This window comes from Juglans regia, chromosome 13 (genome assembly GCF_001411555.2).
Source record: "Juglans regia cultivar Chandler chromosome 13, Walnut 2.0, whole genome shotgun sequence".
NCBI lineage: Eukaryota > Viridiplantae > Streptophyta > Magnoliopsida > Fagales > Juglandaceae > Juglans > Juglans regia.
In genome coordinates, this window is record NC_049913.1 from 23,912,863 (window position 1) to 23,921,592 (window position 8,730).

Consider the following 8,730-nt stretch of genomic DNA (forward strand, 5'->3'; position numbering starts at 1 on the left):
TATATAGAATTTTTCTAACAAAATGATGAAAGAAATGGTCACATGGTGTCGACATTTCTGGAAAAAACTGAAAAGAAAATGAAGCTTTTGCTTGGAATTAACCAACCCTGAAAAAGATCCAGAGGACCACGCACTGATCCACACCCATCCCCATTATGATCCATGCTCTTAGTCCAGACCTCCGTTTCGTGCGTTCTAATTTCTTTCTTTCACGACTTTTAGATTTTAACATGAATTCCTTTCAACTCATCGTTGGCCGTGAATTTATCACATATCTATTTAGAGATTGTGATCGGTAAGCATATTCTCCATGCACTTCATCAAGCTCATGTTAAATGGATAAATGCATTGAATGATTCAAACATCTCATATTTTATGCTAAATATATACGATTCACATATTTTTATACTAAATAGATACGTTGAAAGGGAGAGAGACTCTATTGCCACAGGGTGATGGGGATATATATGGCCTTACACCCGTTTCACATAGTATAACATCGAGGGTAGCTTTGGATAGTGAGTTAAGAGAAGATGAGTTGAGATGAAAGTTGAAAGTTATTTTTTTAATATGATTATCGTTTTCGGATTTGAAAAAATTGAATTGTTTATTATATATTTTTATGTAGAAATTTGTGAAAATTTTAATGATGAGATAAAATGATAAAATATTATTATTACCTCGTTTACACAGATGAGATTAAAGTTAAATAAAATAATTTAAAGTTTATAAAGATTTCACCTTCTTGATATTTCATCGACAACATTTCATTTTCTTTCCATGACAACTTGAAAATTACAACTCATTGCTTGGTGAGAAATTCTTCACAACTCCAGCACTACCTGCACATGCCTCAAATGATCTGTCCAGTAGCTGCTGTACACCAAAATTTCGTAAAAAAAAACTAGTACAAACTTTCGCAAATAGGGTCGAAATACCTCATTCATCAGCCCTTGAAAAGTTGATGGGGCATTAGTCAACCCAAAGGGCATAACAAGAAACTCATAGTGTCCCTCATGAGTTCTAAAGGCTGTTTTTGCAACATCCTCGGGGACCACCCTGATTTGGTGGTAACCGGACCTCAAATCCAATTTAGAGAAAACCACCGATCCATGCAACTCATCCAAGAGCTCATCAATCACGGGAATAGGAAACTTATCCTTTATAGTCTCTTGGTTAAGTGCGCGATAGTCCACGCACATACGCCAACTTCCATCCGCCTTGCGGACCAAAAGCACCGGAGAAGAGAAAGGACTTGAGCTAGGCCTTATCACTCCGGTATCAAGTAATTCTGCCACTATCTTTTCAATTTCAGATTTTTGGTAGTGGAGGTAACGGTAAGGTCTAGCGGTTATGGGTTGAGTTCCTTCCTTAAGAGGTATTCTATGGTCTTGGAGTCTTGAGGGTGATAACCCCTTCGGAATCTCAAACACTTGTGCAAACTGTGAAATCAGCTGATGCATCTTATCTCCTCCCCCCGAGGTCCTCAATACATTGGTTTCACTAACAAGCTGTAAAAATAATCCCTTCCCTCTTTGCATGGATGTAAGCATTGACTTTTCCCCTTTAGCAAGAGTCAAACCTTCCAACTTTAGTCCCAACAGCTCAACATTCTTCCCAAGATATAGAAATTTCATGGACAACTCATGAAAATTCCAAGCAATGGTTCCAAGTGTCTCTAACCAATCCACCCCAAGAACGACATCACAACCTCTAAGAGGCAAAACATAAAAGGAGGGATAAAAAGATATACCTTGCACCTTGATTTTGGCTTTGCTACAATGACCTAAGCCTTGTACCACCTGTCCGTTAGCCACTTTTACAGCAAGTTTTCTTGCCTTATCAACCACCAGCTTGGCTGTTTGGGCAATAGAGGGGTCCACGAAGCTATGTGTGAACCCGGAGTCAACCAAAATAACCACTTGTATACTCCCAATCCACCCCTTGAGTCGCATAGTCTTAGAGCTAGGAGTTCCCGTAATTGCATTTAGAGATATCTCGGGTTCAACCACAACCCCTTTCTGTTTTGAATCCCCTTCACTCGGTGCGTCTGCCACCATAGTAATTTCTTCTGTAGTTTCCTCTGTTGCTTCCAACTCCCCAACTCCCCAACTCCTTGTAAGAGGTAAACCTTAGCTTTTTTGCAATTGTGGTTGGGGTTCCATTTTTCATCGCAATGATAACATAGCCCTTTCTTACGTTTCTCATCCCACTCCGTGGAGAAAACCTTTTTGACAGGAGGGCTGTATTTCAGATTGTTACCCGCTGCACCACCACTATTACCATAAGAATTATAGTTGTTACTCAACCCAAACTGCCCCTTCTCGACTGAGAACTTCATTGGTTTCTTAACACTAATGAGGTACTCTTCTTGAATTCGTGCTAAGCCAAAGGCTACCGTTAAGTTGTGTGGATTGAACATGCGGAGAGGTAACTGTATTTCATCCTTCAAACCACTTAGGAAACAACTCAACTTATGGTGTTCGGAAAGACCCCTTACCCCATTAGACAGTGCCTCAAAACTGGCCTTGTAAGTGGCCACCGTAGTGACTTGCTTTAACCTTGTTAAGGTCTCCATAGGATCGTCATAGGTGGTTGGTCCAAAACGAACTAACATAGCTCGCATCAAAGTCTCCCAACTCACAAACTGGGCAGTGTCTAAGGCTTCTTGGTACCATACCAAGGCCTCCCCGTCCATGTGATATGAAGCTAGCAATAGCTTTTGGGCAGGGGTGGTTTGGTGGTATTCGAAGTATTGTGAAGCCTTAAAAATCCATGCTGAGGGATTTTCACCAGAAAAATGAGGAAAGTCTAAACGAATACCTCGTATGTTTGGCCCTCTTTGCAGCGCCTGCTCATTTTCTTGCTGGTTTTGCAGGTCTCTCGCCATGTTCCCCTAGTGAGCCACCAAGGTTCTAACCATTTCTGTGAGCTGGTCCAGCCTCTCATCAATGGTGGTGAAACGTGTTTGGGTTTCTTGATGTTGTTCCTCCAAGGCGTCGAGTTGTTGCTGCATTTGTTTGGATCGAGTAGCATCAGCCATGGATGAAGCTGAATCGTTTCTGTGATGGCTATGAGTGCCTGTGTTGGTATTGTTTCTGGTCACGGGTTGGCTGTGTGTCTGGGAAAATCCTGTATTGTTTGGTATTGTATATAGCTGTGTATGGGATGGTCTGTATTGTGGAATATATGTAATCTGTTTGGCTAGTATGATGTATTGTTGTATACGGAAGAAAAATTTATGGATGAGGGTGCGGAAGTGACTATGGCAGGATCGGTGCTCCTATAATACCACTTGTTAAGACCCTTGCAGTCTTCTTGTTAATTACTGTGAAGCTATGGAATCTGTAGGACAAGGATGAAGTTGAATGCACTAAGAATAAATGGCACTGCAGCTGTTTGATAAAATGGCAATGAGAAATCTCAGTGGCCCAAAGACGAAATCCATTCATGAAATCACGTGGGAACAATTCGAGGTAGTTCCTTCCTCCCTTACAACGTACTGCTATCAAGACTTAAAGAATTTCCATGCCCCTCTCAGGTCCGTCCCTTGCCTATATGCCGAATCCCTAACAAACTCACCTAGGTAAGGCTACAGTAACCTACCGGGTATGACAGACCACGCACCATTTTGGATTGTGAATGCCAAAACGGTGTGTTTAACAACTGAAAGTAAAAGCTTACATATAAAATGACATAAAACGACATAAAAATTTGAAAATAACATTCTGATAATTGAACGCATCGTTTTGGCATATGTAAGCCAAAACGCTGCGTCTGAGTAGGAAGTTGCTGCGCATGCATTTGAATTCCGCTGCACGACGTCGTCCCATTGGATCCCCTTCACTTCACTTACTTTGTAGCTTCCACTTAGTTCACTTCACTTCTGCCGATGTTGTCTTCCACGTAACCCTAAGGCTTCTTCTCTCTTCACGGCATCATAACACACTTCATCAAGTTCATGTTAAATGGATAAATGCATTGAATGATTCAAACATCTCATATTTTATGCTAAATATTTTATACTAAATAGATACGTTGAAAGGGAGAGAGACTCTATTGCCACAGGGTGATGGGGATATATATGGCCTTACACCCGTTTCACATAGTATAACATCGAGGGTAGCTTTGGATAGTGAGTTAAGAGAAGATGAGTTGAGATGAAAGTTGAAAGTTATTTTTTTAATATGATTATCGTTTTCGGATTTGAAAAAATTGAATTGTTTATTATATATTTTTATGTAGAAATTTGTGAAAGTTTTAATGATGAGATAAAATGATAAAATATTATTATTACCTCATTTACACGATGAGATTAAAGTTAAATAAAATAATTTAAAGTTTATAAAGATTTCACCTTCTTGATATTTCATCTACAACATTTCATTTTCTTTCTATGACAACTTGAAAATTACAACTCATTGCTTGGTGAGAAATTCTTCACAACTCCATATCTTCTTAATTACGAGAGAGTGATGGAGCATATACCTTGAATCTATTTCATATAGTATAACATTGAATGCATAGTATCCATGGTATTTATAATTTTTGAAGCCAGAGTTTTTTTCTTGTTGAATCATGTCACCCACATATGTGTTAACCCACTCTAAATTTAAAAAAAATTGAAAGTTCAACAACACTTCACCTTCTTATAGCTAGCATTTCATTTGTGATATCCCATTTTTTCCTCCAATGACTTTGACAATCCAAACTCATTACATGGCCAAAGATACTTCACCACTGCGCATATTTCACGTAATGTAATGTAATATTGAATGCGAAGTATACATAATATTTATAATTTCAAACTCAAAATATTTTAAAAGTTTATAAACACTTCACTTTCTCGATCGATTTTTAATCTACAACATTTCACTTTCTTTTCTTGATGACTTTGAAAGTTCCAAGTCATTGATTGCCGTGAAGTACTTCTCAACTCCATATCTTGTGAATCATGAGAGAGTGATTGAGCATATGCCTTGCATCTATTTCATATTGTGTACATTAAATGCATAATTTGAGATTCACCTTCTTAGCTTTTATCTTGTGATATTCCATTTTTTTTCTTTCTTACCTTTGAAAATCCCAACTCATTACAAAGATTTTTCATAACTTCTTATCTTGTGAACCATGACAAAGTGTTGAAATATATATCTTGTACCTATATATTTCACATAGTGTCACATGAATGAATGCATAATATCTATAATATTAATAATTTTGAAACTCAGTATAACTTAAAATTTAATATACAATTTACCTTCTTGATATTTGATTTATAATATTTCATTTTTTTTAAGACTTTGAAAATTCAACTCATTGCTAGATGAGATCAATTTCTTCACTTCTCCATATCTTACGAACCATGAGAGTGATGGAGCATATAACATGCATCTATCTCATTTAGTATAGCATTGAATGCATAATATCCTTTGTATTTATAATTTTGGATTAACCCAGAGTTTTGTTCTCATTGAATCATGTTATCCACGTATGTGTTAACCAATGATAATTTAAAATAATTTGAAGTTTGACAATACTTCATCTTCTTAGCATTTCATCAGTGACATTCCATTTTTTTCTCCAATGACTTTGAACATCCAAACTCATTACCTAACCACAACAAAAACTAGAGATTGATATTGAGAAAAATGCAAACAGATAGAAAACTCTGAGATTTGTTTTTTTTTTTTTTCTAAAAATTGAATAAATCGAATCTCCTTCTGAAGCCAACAAGCCGGGCTTGGCTTCAATAGCTAACAAAAAATGGAAAATTTTTAATTAAGGTCAAATAATAAAATACGAAATAAGATAAGCACTATGACTAAAATGTACGTAAGAATCTAGAATAAAATCGTTATTAACGAGTAACCACTACCATAAAAGAAAATTAACCAAAACTGAAAACGTTAACTAAAAATGACCATTCGGAAGGAAAAAGGCTGATTTTGGGGTCGACAAGGGGCCCACCAAGCAAAGCATGGTCACCACGATGTGTGTGCCGAAGAGAGCTTTCCGAATTTGGGTCATATGCACGATTCTAACACATGTAGACAAAGTTATAATTAAAATTATGATGTCGCCATTTCTTCTCACCCAACCAAGGAATAATCTTCTCGTCCAACCAAGGAATAAGTCGTTACCCACCCAAATCCTAGGAATACTCATCTCTTCCTGCCAATTTTGTGCTAGTCTACCTTCTCGAAATAATCTAGTGCTTTTAATGTCGCATCTGTCAGCTGACCCTCATTGGACTTAGATTCGGGTTCGGATCCCCTGCATCATTTTGTTTGATGAATTTGAAAATTCCAACTAATTGCTTGATGAGAAATTCTTCATAACTCTATAGCTTGTGAACCATGGGAGTAATAAAGCCTATATCTTGCATCCATTTCATAGTGTAACATTGAATGCATAATATCCTTGGTATTTATAATTTTTGAACCCTTAGCCGTTTTCTCTTTAAATCATCTCATTTATGTATGCATTAACTGACTATAAATTTAAAATAATATGAAAGTTTGGAAACACTTTACATTCTTATCATTTCTTTTGTGACATTCCATTTTTTTTCTTTCATGACCTTTAAGAATTCCAACTCATTACATTGCCAAAGATTCTTTCATAACTCTGCATCTTGTGAGCCGTAATAGTATTAGCAATGAAGCACTCACACTATTTTCAAATAGTATAACATTGAATGGATTTTTTTTTTTTTTTGAAAGGTAATGATTTCATTAACTAGGTAAAATTACATCATGCATAACTACCTCCCCTAGGACTGAGTTTAAGACCTCTGGAGGGCCTTCCTCTAGCCAAAATTTTTCATAAACATCCCTAATAACTAACTTTGTTGTCGTGTGAGCAGCTTTGTTTGCTGACCTATGTACAAAATTAAGGCTCCATGCTTGGTTGCTTTTTATCAACTGCTACAAATCCTCTGTCATTTGTCCAAGCCATAATTTATCTTAATTTTTGGAGTTCACTGCGTCCACAACCACCTTGGCATCCCCTTCAAAACAAACTTTGTTTAAACCAAGTTCAGTGCAAAGGTCCATAGCTCTATGAAGAGCAGCACTTTCAGCTTGGGCAGCTAAAGAGATGTGGTCCTTAGAGGCTGTCACCACAGCTAACAGTTCTTGGAAGGGACTGTTAGCTGTGGTGACAGCCTCTAATGATTACTCCCATACCCATCCTGCCATTAGCTTTTTCAATAGCTGCATCAAAATTCACTTTGACATATGGCCATGCAGGTGATTTCCATCTTTGGGTTGATCCTCTCCCGTGAGTCCCTTCTATACTCTTTAAACAGTTCTGTTGGGTCTCTTTGAAAAAGGATAAATCAACTTGAGCCTTTTTAATGAAGGCATTTCTTCTTACCCACAGCTGGTAACACATGACTGATGCCAACTCTAAACTCTCTTTGCTCAGCTTATTCCTCATCTCAACCCACAGCAGCTAGAAATCAGAGTGGTATCTCTTCCATTTGTAGAAAGTGGTAGTCTTTCCTCCCCATATATTTGTTGTAGCAGGGCAGTCGCACATAACATTTACCACTGTTTCCGCTTCTCGTGTACATAGTGGACAAAGGTTGTTCTCAATAATATTCTTCCTATAAAGATTGTCATTTGTAGGAAGAATATTAATAAGACACTTCTAGATAAACATTTTAACCTTACCAGGTACTTCTAGATTCCATACATCTCTCCACATCACTTGATTCTCCCCCCTTGTCGAGGCTTCTTCTGCTTTTCTATTCAAAATCATAGTTTCCAAAAAGTAGGCACTCTTACCAGTGAAGATTTATTTTTCTGACCCCACCCAAATCAGCTTATCTCTGGAACCTCAACTGCTAATTGAAATGGAACATATAACTTGAGCTTCACCTTCGTTGAAAATTGTTGCCACCAATTCTTTCTTCCAAGAACTACTGCCCTCTTCTATCAATTCATGGCCGGTCTGGTATATTGATGGGAGACTGAATCTGATATGTCATGGGGCTAGGTAGCCATTTATCCTTCCAGATCTTTATGCTATTTCCATTACCAATCCACCACACAGCCCCCTCCTTAATCAACTCCAAGCTGGACCATAGACTTCTCCAAATAAAAGAGGAAGCACCTCTTAATTTAGTCTCCATTAGATCACAATTTCTAGAAGTATTTATGCTTAAAAATTAGAGAGACCGGTGAGTTAGGTTCTTGGATCATTCTCCATGTTTGCTTGGCTAGGAGAGCTTTGTTGAAACTGCTGAGATCTCTAAATCCCAGACCTCCTTGATTTTTAACCTCTCCCAAAGACCTCCATGATTTCCAATGGATGTCTTTCCCCTCACCTTTATTACACCACCAGAATCTAGCCAAGAGAGCTTCTATTTATTTGAGAAGCAGGCCAGGCAGTTTGAATACACTCATGGTGTAGGCTGGGATAGCCTGTAGCATACTCTTTATAAGGATCTCTTTCCTTGCTGAAGACAAGAGTTTAGTTTTCCAGCTGTTGATCATTTTCCATATCTTTTCCTTCAAAACTCTGAAAGTGTTATACTTGGATCTCCTTACCACAGTTAGGAGACCAAGGTATCTGTTATAGTCATTGCATCTTAATCCATTCACTTGTTGCAAGATAAATTCCTTAGCTCCCACCCTAGTATTCGAGCTACACTAGTTTTTTCTTTGTTTAGAGTTTGGCCTGATGCTTTCTTGTATAGAAGTAGTAAATCACGGATAAGGT